Source organism: Piliocolobus tephrosceles, chromosome 20 (assembly GCF_002776525.5).
Source record: "Piliocolobus tephrosceles isolate RC106 chromosome 20, ASM277652v3, whole genome shotgun sequence".
Classification (NCBI taxonomy): domain Eukaryota; kingdom Metazoa; phylum Chordata; class Mammalia; order Primates; family Cercopithecidae; genus Piliocolobus; species Piliocolobus tephrosceles.
The window spans coordinates 40,089,543-40,099,686 of record NC_045453.1 but is presented as its reverse complement, the minus strand read 5'-3'; positions in this window follow the sequence as shown (position 1 = coordinate 40,099,686).

Genomic DNA, 10,144 nt, shown 5'->3' with positions numbered 1-10,144 from the left:
GGGGCTGACAGAACGTCGAGTGTAATTTAGGAACCAGCCTACAGTGAGGTCTTGCAACTGCTGGCAAAGTCAGAGCCACTATCCTTTGAGTAATCCATTCACAATGGAACCAGAAAAAAATGTCTACTTATTCAGAAAAAAATCTGAATGGACAACAGTGATGTCTCTTTACCAATACACGAGAGATAAGATTACTAGGAATAGAAGAGTTACATGGTTTATCTGACTGCCTTCACAAAGTTCAGGGTGGCTGGAGGTCCCTGAAGAAAAGCCTGGACATCAGTGATGAATCAATCTCTCAAAGCCTCCTGTAGCAAACACTGCCAAGGGCCTCATGGTAACCTGTCAGCACTGACCTTTTTAGTGCACTCAGTTGCAATCTGAAACTGCCAGCAGCTCCTTGCTTCATCTGGAGCTTTCCCTCACTGCCAGATCCAGATATGGCAAGCTGGAAGTGCTGGGATGTAGCAGCTCCACTCCTGTTCCCACTCACAGCAGCCTCAGTCATGACAGAAAGGGGCTGAGGTATACATACCTCAGCTCCCTCACCTGGAGAGAGAATAAATTTCAAACACTTCCCAGAGTTTCAGCATGGGATTCAGCTCAGTTGACTGCTGACTGTCCTATCTTTCCTCTTTCACTTCCTTACACCATTACCAGGATCCAAGACCCCTCTCTTCCTGTTCTCTATCCCCAGACATGCTGAGCTAAGATTTGTTGCCGCTGCCACATGATTATTGCTGTTTTCTGTCTTGATAGGGGAGACAACAAGGTAGGAGCGGCCATGAACCTAAGGTCAGATGACTTTTCTGGAACTCAGAGTTGTTCCAGTGGTAAGCTCTTCACCAAAGCCAATGCTTACGAGATTTACATGGCTCAGAATTGTCTGCTGCTGGTGATCTAGAAAACAACCTTTAAAGACAAAGAAGCGGGGGCATTGTAATGCTTCCCAGTGACTCGCTGGAAAGCTCATTTATGCTTTAAGTTTTCTATCAGGTACAAAAAACAAGTTAACATCTACCTGGTAATCATGATGCAAGTATTTTAAAGGTATTGAGTGAAAAAAGTGATGAGACGTTTTCAAAAATTTCAAAATCCAACTGCTTTTTCAATAAATGTCTTCTAAAATGAAATCTTTATCATTTCTAATATCTTTCTTAAGAGAATGTGAATCATTTTTTTTTTTTTTTTTACCAACTATCAAAACTCTCAAAACATTTTCAGAGGCTTCATAAAATCGTTATTTGTGTTGGAATTTTATATACCACCCAAAGCTGGATGAAATCAAAGAGCCAATGGCTAGGTCATTTTAAAAACTGCAATTTTTCACCATTATAATATTTATTGCAATGGGCTAGGCCCTACACATCAGATTGGTGATATTATTAAGGCATCAGAAGGCCAAGAAGATCTGAAAATAAAATGGTTTACCAGGTAAAGCCATGGTAAGGGTAGGCAAAACTGGCATCAGGCCAACCATTTCAAACCATGCATCAAACTTTTGAGGTCAGGCAAAATTGAAAACACATTTGGAGAAGTTAATTCCCCTTAATTTTGAAACCCATGTGTATTTCAAGGGAAATTTAATCCGTGTGTTTCTAATTCATTTACACTCAATTCATCAAAATGTTATTTTGGAAGACTTATTTCATTTTTTTATCCAGGAAATATTATGACTCTCTTTAACAAGATTCTTGAATGCTTGAATAAAAATGCCTTTAAAAGTCTGCTGTGTGGACTTTGTGTTTGTGTTTGGCTATCCCTAAACAGGACTAATTAATAGAGGTAAGAGAAAGCAGTCCAGTTCTAAAACTTGGCCCCCCAAGATTCAAGGGGTTGTGCTTTTTGCTGTGTTAACACCATTGATAAGGTGGTATCACTCTCTTCAGCACTAGGTTCCTAGTGATTCCATTCACTCATCTACCACTTTAATAATTAATTCCTCAGTGAATGGTTATACTCAATGTAGATTGAGCTGACCCTTCACTTTCTTCAAGGCATGAGCTCTAATCTAATCTAATGTAATCTAACCCAATCTCTCTATATGTCTAATCTATTATCTATCTATCTATGTATCTATCTAATCTATCATCTGTATCTATATATTTCTCAAGTGTTTAAATGAAGACAGATATTATGGATTGGAATTAATGGGACAGCTGATAGAGACTATGGTTTGAGTCTTTCAATCAGAAGAGCTCGGATGCTCAATCTTGCTAGGTAAGAGCAACCCTGAGAAAGAAGGGTAAAAGCAAGTGGGCAAAGTTATATAATGTATTTAGTTTATATTGAAACACAGTGGATAGTATTAATTATAATTTTACATACGATTTCTGGGATAAGAAACAAAAGCAGTTTTATTAGATAAACTATTCATCTGAAATATGGAAGGAAGAAAAATAGATTAGTTTTCAATGTTTGTATTTCTAATATGAAAATAATAGGACTCAAAATCAAAATACATATGCAACTCTTGATGAGGTCAGTGTGTGGTGAGAAGTTTCTTCATTTTCTGAAAGTGAAGGAGTAAAGCCCAGCCCTGCTGGAGTTTTTTGATTTATAACCAGCAGAGGAAAAGAAATTTGCTGAGCTCCTCTTTTTGGGCAGCTTCCATGTGAGGGTGGGGACTGCCAAACAATAGCAGTCAATTCAATTATCATGAGGAATTACCTATTGTAGGGCTAGCCACTGTGCCAGCCATCTTTTGCTAGTGATTTTATTTTATTATTTTTATAGATTTAGGAGGTAAAAGGGCAGTTTTGTTACATGGATACATTGCATAGTGGTGAAGTCTGGGCTTTTAGTGTAAACACCACCCAGATAGTGTATATCACACCACTGAGGCAGTTTCTCATCCCTCACCATGCTCCCACATTTCTGAGTCTCCAGTGTCTATTATTTAACTCTCTATGTGCATGTGTACACATTGTTTAGGTCCCAGTTCTAAGTGAGAACATGTGGTATTTGGTTTTCGGCTTCTGAGTTAGTTAACTTAAGACAAGGCCCTTCAGTTCCATCCATGTTGCTGCAAAAGACAGTTTCATTTCTTTTTATGGCTGAGTAGTATTCCATGGTGTGTATATACCGTATTTTCTTTATCCACTCATCTGTCAATGGGCACTTAGATCGATTCAATATCTTTGCTGTTGTGAACAGTGTTAGTAATTTTAAATAGTGGTGGGACAAAGCCCATAGGGAAGAGCTCCTTTGAGGGGTTTCCAGGGTCAATTAACAGGACAGAGAATAGCAGGCACTTCATTTGCAACAGGAGAAGGTATCACTGGGTCTTACAGAGCTTGTAACAGAAACAATGACACTGCCAGCTACTTCAGGGCAGATGGTAGGAGATGACAGCCAGGTTCTTGCCATAGGCTACAAAATGACAGTTGCTGTCTCTAAAATGGCCAACTTGAGTGGACTCTTCTCCCTCATTCTTCGGAGTAAGTGCTAACTTCATTTCATTTTTTCCCCCCACCGGTGGTAGTGGTGGTGGTAGGACCTCTGAGGGGCGATTCTTTTTTGTTGTTGTTGTTTTGTGAGACAGAGTCTTGCTCTGTCCCCCAGGCTGGAGTGCAGTGGCATGGCGTGATCTTGGCTCACGGCAACCTCCATCTCCCAGGTTCAAGTGAGTCTCCTGTCTCAGCCTCCCAAGTAGCTGGGATTACAGGCGTGCACCACCATGCCTGGCTAATTTTTGTCTTTTTAGTAGAGACAGGGTCTCACCATGTTGTCCAGGCTGGTCACGAACTCCTGACCTCAAGGGATTCACCTGCCTCAGCCTCCCATAGTGCTGGGATTACAGGTGTGAACCACCACCACAGGTCTCTTTTTCAGAGGTTAGTGAAGGTGCTTATCTGATACTTGCCTTATTAGCTATGTATGTTAAGTATTAAGCAAACTTGCCAGGTCCATGTGGATAGCCATATTAAGTCTAAAGACTTAACATGGATCTAGGTGCAGAGAAGTACGTGTGGGGCAGAGAACTAGACCTGGAAGAACCCACACAGGCACATCCTTTTGCCTCGAGTCTGCTCAGAGAAGTATCAGCCTAGTCTAGGAAACCTGAAAATCTAAAAAACAAAACTGTAGGACTTTCTCTGTTTGTTTTTAATGTTTTTCTGATCAGAATGGAGAAGTTATCCAAATATCACATTCCAGTAAGCTCTAATGATCTCTATCCTTGGAGATGGCATTAATTATTGGCATATTAAGACAATGTGTGAGTTTGAAAATCATTCAGTGAGTATCTGTGTCAATTCCAGTAGAAATAAATATGAGAAAAATCTGACCTTAAAATTTTAAAAACCTTAAAACTTTAGAGTTAGTTTATCTACAGAAACTTTTTTTTTTTTTTTTGAGATGGAGTCTTGTTCTGTCACCCAGGCTGGAGTGCAGTGGCGTGATCTCGGCTCAGTGCAACCTCTGCCTCCCGGGTTCAAGCAATTCTCTGCCTCAGCCTCCCAAGTATCTGGGATTACAGGTGCCCACCACCACGCCTGGCTAATTTTTTTGTATTTTTAGTAGAGATGGGGTTTCACCATCTTGGCCAGTTGGTCTTGAACTTCTGACCTCATGATTCACCTGTCTGGGCCTCCGAAAGTGCTGGGATTATAGGCGTGAGCCACCATGCCTGGCCAACATTTTTCTTTTGGTCTTATTTTCTTCAAACTATAGAAGGTGCTAGTTGATCTGGGCTTGAATTTCAAATGGCCCTCTTTCTATGTAAACCCAATTTTCTCACAATAAACAAACAAACAAACAAAAAAACCCTCTAATTTCACATGGTCAAACCAATACTTATCTTCAGATAAGTATGATGAAATATGAAAGTTAACCATGGTAGTATCTATAAAGACCGATGCAAGGCCTGGAGCCCAGTAGGTCCTTAGGTCCCTCTCACCGCTATGAATATACATTTTTGGGGGCTCTGTGGTTAGGATAGTCTTATGTTTCATGTCATTATATGATGCTTTTGAGAGGTAATTTTGTGTTAATGATTTGCTACTCAATTCAGCCTCCAAAATACCTTAATTCCAAATTCAAATTTAATCATAAACATATGGTCTGCTTTTTATTTAACATTATACAGGAATGAGTGTATGATCATAGGTTTATATTTTGGGAACATGCTCTGGTGACCATTACAATCAGAATAATTTCTCAGTCTTTTTTCAGTGCATCCACTTCTGAAGAACTGATTGGAAGTAATAAAATGCTCTTGCAGATCTTTATTTTATTTATATTTGATTACCGTATTAAAATTGAGAATGTGATTTTTATTCTCTCCATGATCAGCTATACAAGCATGCTTCATAAAATGCAGAGTTAGCCCTAAGTCAGGTCTTGCTGCCCTGTGGCTTCTGCAAGCACCAGTTCCCACTAAGTTCATGACACTCTAGGTAAATGGATATTGAATGTAGGAATAGCAGTTCCATTTTGCTGTAGTACTCAGTCTGAAAACCTGCAGCTGAATGAATGTGTCAATATGACACGTGTTAAAGTCACCGACCAATTAATACTTGATGAAGGGAAGGGAGTTAACTTGGTTGGGGCCTTAGATCTGCTGTCAGAATACTGCTCTGGATATCACTAACCTTCTCCCCATTCTCCCTGGGCTTCCTCCCTCTGCTATTCTCCTTCTTCCTATCAGGACCCACCCACCCATAGGCTCTCTTGTCTCTCTCTCTCACAGTATTGGGCTGGGAACTCTCAGTTGGATAGAAACTTCTGACCACAGCCTCTCTCCTCAATCCCAGACCCACATTTCCAGTGCCTGCTTCCTCTTATTGCTAAGCGTGTGTTGGTTTATATGATTGCCAGAGTGGGTACCAGTTATGGTCATATTCCCTTACCAGCACACATGAGAATGGTCCATGACTCACACCAGTGAAGACCCTTACATCTGTGCAAAGTCTTATGCCTGAGTCTTACCCTTAGGGATTACAATCTAACAGATCCAAGAGTGTAGCCTGGGCATCTAGTCATGCGCTCCTCAGTTGAGTAGCTGGAACTGTATGGCCCATAAAGCCTGAAATACTTACGGTTTGTCCCTTTATAAAAAACATTTGCTGACCCATGTTGTATAGCCCAAAAGTCAACCTCCTATTGCCCGTGTGTACTCTGCTCTCATTCTCGCACTACGTTCACTACGTTCTCCACACGTTTACTGTTCTTTCCAGATCTTCTTCTTATTCATTCTTGAGCTTTGGACCATCATATTCTAAACACAGAACTTTCTGTCTTCCCCCCGATGATTACTAATACTGCTGCAGCCTTCACATTCAACTTCTTGATGACTCTTCAGTGAAGGAAGTAGTATGAGAAGCCTGCAGTTCCAACCCTACTCCCCCCACACTGGCTGTATTCTCTAGTTCAGAGTATAAAAATATATTTTTGAGCATATCCGTGTCTTGGAATGTCTTTTCTAGATTAATGCACCCTTTACCTGTTATCTCATAAATCGATTTTCTCATCTCTTTGTGTGTTGGATGCACTACTGGGTGCTTTACGCTCTAAACATAGTTTACCATCAATGTCTCAACAGCACTCATAAGTTTGCATTATTAAGCCCACGCTATAGATGCACAACAGGGCTACAGAGAGGTTATTTGCTCAAGTTTACAAAGCTAGTAAATGTTAGGAACAGAATTTAAAGTCAAGTCAACCTCACTCCCGATTGCCTACTAAAGAACTTCATTTACATTGCATCATAAGAAAGAATAACTTATTTTAATTATTCTAGTGGAAATTCTTTTGAAACATTATACACACTTCTCTGCCATCTGAATTAGGTTAGATTGAACATCAGTTAACCACTTCAGGACTACTCAATATCACAAATATTAATATGTTTTATGGTAGTATAGAAAAACATGAATTTATAATATGACAATAAATTATTCCTAACACAAAATCTCAGGTTTGAAATCTTGGGTCAATCCTACTCTGATGGGATAAAAAGAAATCAGTTGTACTTGTTTGCTGCTATTTTATTCTTTACCTCCATTCCTTCACTCAGGTGGACGAGCTTGTGTGTAAGGTAGAAGTGAACCAATTGAGTACTGCATTGCTCCATGGTTAAGAAGACAGATTTTGGGGGCAACCCAAAACTAGGTTTTGGTCCTGGTCCTGCTACTAATTACTGTGTAAAGTTAGGCAACTGACTTAGCCTCTCTGAGCCTCAGCTACCCCATCTACACAGTAGAGTTAGTAACACACTCACATAGGACAATGTATCAGGCACATTGGAAGCTTCCATTACATGGCCATTATTATTAAATTATTGAGGATGCTTTTTAACTTTGCAGCCTGGAGACTTCACTTCTGCCCTAGGAGGTTGTGACTTTCAAGACGGTAGGGACACTGTCTTTTTATAGGAATATTGTCAGAACTTTCTTGCAGTTGCTAGCTCCGTAAACATTTGTCGATGAATGAATGAATGAATGAATGAATGCCACATAAACACAGCCACAAAGATACTGAGTTCACCTTCAAGCTACTCTATTGTTCTATGTCCTGTTTTACAGATTTCAAAGATGTGCTCCTCTTATAATAACTCATTGAGTGGGGAGTGTGTGTGTATGTGTGTGTAGCTCATGGAACAGGCTTGTGAACCTGCCCTACTTCACCTTGAGGAAGTTCACCAAATAGATTCTCATCAGCAGTACCTGGCCAGCCTTCCACATGTGTCTGAGCCTTTGGGGTCAGTTGGAGGGTTAAATGCTGGTCGGGTGCTGTGTGCTGGTGATCTAGGACAGGGTCAGGTGAGGAATGGCAATACTTTTAGGATGGGGCCTTTCCTCCTAGATGTTCTTAGGTGGGGGTTACCTTATGAAATGATGACACCCCAGAGCAGTGACCAAAGGCTTATCACAGTCAGCTTGAAGGATGCCCTGTGTCAGCTCCTACTCCTGCTTCACTGTTGGGCTGGTACCTACTTCTTCTGAAAGACACACCTCGGGTGTCCCCTCTGTGGTGGCACAGAGTGGCTCTCAGTGAACCCTGCAATAATAAATGATAAATTAACAAGTAATCGATAGATTGAATAAATGAATATTTGGAGAGTTTGTCTCAGGTTAGATACATTTTCAATATGGGTTTATCTGTTGATCATTGAGAAATAAAAGCGATATTTAACTCTCTGTGTCTCATACATAGACCCTTAAAGACTCACTCTGGAGGAAGATCAACAGAATCCATGTACAAGGTTTTGAGGTCCCCTAGACTCTCCGTGTTGAAGACTGCACTACCCGACTCACCAGCCACAACTGCATGTGGCTGGTAAGTAGCTGACATGTGGTTGGTGTAACTGAGGAGCTGAATTTGTAAGTTATTTAATTTTAAATTTTTTTAAACTGGAATTTAAGAACCTATACTCAATTTAGTCATTGGAAAACTTCTAAGTATGTTTAGAACAAGTTCAGCATATAAATCTACTTTTTCAAATGTAAATTTTATGAAACCTAAACACCGATCAATATTTCTGATGAAACTTCATCCTAATTGAGATGTGCTTTATGTGTAAAAGACCTAACTATATTTCCAAGACTTAGTATGAGAAAAGATTATCAAAATGTGAAATACTTCACCAATATTTTGGGGGTTGATTACATGTTGAAATGGTAATAATTTGGGTATATTGGGTTACATTGATTATGAATTAGTTTCATCTTTTTTCTTTATTTAATGTGGCTTCTGGAAAATCTGACATGCCTGTGTGGCTCGTGCTATATTTCTAGGAGGTAGTCCTGCTGCACGATTTGCAAGAGGCTGCCATGTTGGGATGCTGTGGTAGACATTGATGAATGGCCTTGTCCCAACACCAGGGAATCTTTAGTTAAAATTTCACCCTGGAAGCAGGAAGTTTCCTTGGTGGACTGTATTTGTTTGCTTTTCATTGGTATTTGAATGTAAATCAGAAGATTCTTAAACTTGTGTTGTAAAGCAAGATGACATTCATGATCTCAGGAGGGTTGCTACAGATTAAGCATTTACAAAGGGCTGGGCACTGTGCAAGGCATTTTAAATCTTAGATAGCATTGTATCTTCTTAGCAACCAACCCTACAAGATAGATTCCATTATCATTCGATTTTACAGAAAGGGAAAGTGAGGCTCGGGGTAGTCAAGTGATTTGCCCAGGACTCAACGCATACTTTGAATGTATGTTTGTCTAACTCAGACCCTTCCTTCTCTGCTGCTCCCACTGGAAGAAGGATCCTTTGAAAAGGCAGATTAATCAAGTAATCTAATTTGGTGCATTTTTCTATTCTGATTCTAGCTATAGAAGCCCAGCTACTTCTTTTATGTCACTTACACCTTAGCCTTAGATCAGAGGTTTCAGGTGAGACTGAGTTGGGTTCAAATTACAGAAAATTGTTTAGCCTTTTAATTTTCGGCTGTTTTATGTTGTAAAAGGGCTCATCATAGCTACAGCTCCAAGGCAAGAGGGAGTGGATTCATGTGGTCTCTCCATTTCGGTCCTGGCTCATTACTTTATAGACGAAGTTCTGCTGATTTACCTCTCATGAGGTCAAAAGATAATTCCCAGAATATAAGTGTATTTCTGTAATAGTCCTACTGTTAAACTTCCATCTCTTAGACTTTGAAGTTAATGGCCATGAGTGAATTTAAAAGAATATCTAATTGCTTCAATGCTCAGTTTTGGATCATCAGAAGCCTTAGCTTTACTTCTGCCTTTAACATTGAAACAACAAGAAAAACAACTCAGCTACTCAAAACCACACCAAGTAACACTTTACCAACCTCCCCCACAGCAGATGGAAGGAAAAGAGGACAGAGCTGGAGCTGAAAGGCGGTGGTGTGGTGAGATCAGGCACCTCCAGCTTTCCTGAACTCTGTTATCAGAGCAAAGTGAGAGACTCGTTTCAAGAGAAAACCTAAACTCAACTCTCCTTTGCTCTCCTCTCCCCTCCCCTCCCCTCCCCTCCCCTCCACTCTTCTCCTCTCGTCTCCTCCCCCCTCCTCCCCTCCTCTCCCCTTTCTTCTCTTCTCCTCCCTCCCTCCCTCCCCCCCTTCCTTCTTTCCTTCCTTCCTTCTTCTTTCTTTCTCTTTCCTTTCTCTCTCTTTCTTTCCTTCTTTCCTTCCTTCCTTCCTTCCTTCCTTCCTTCCTTCCTTCCTTCCTTC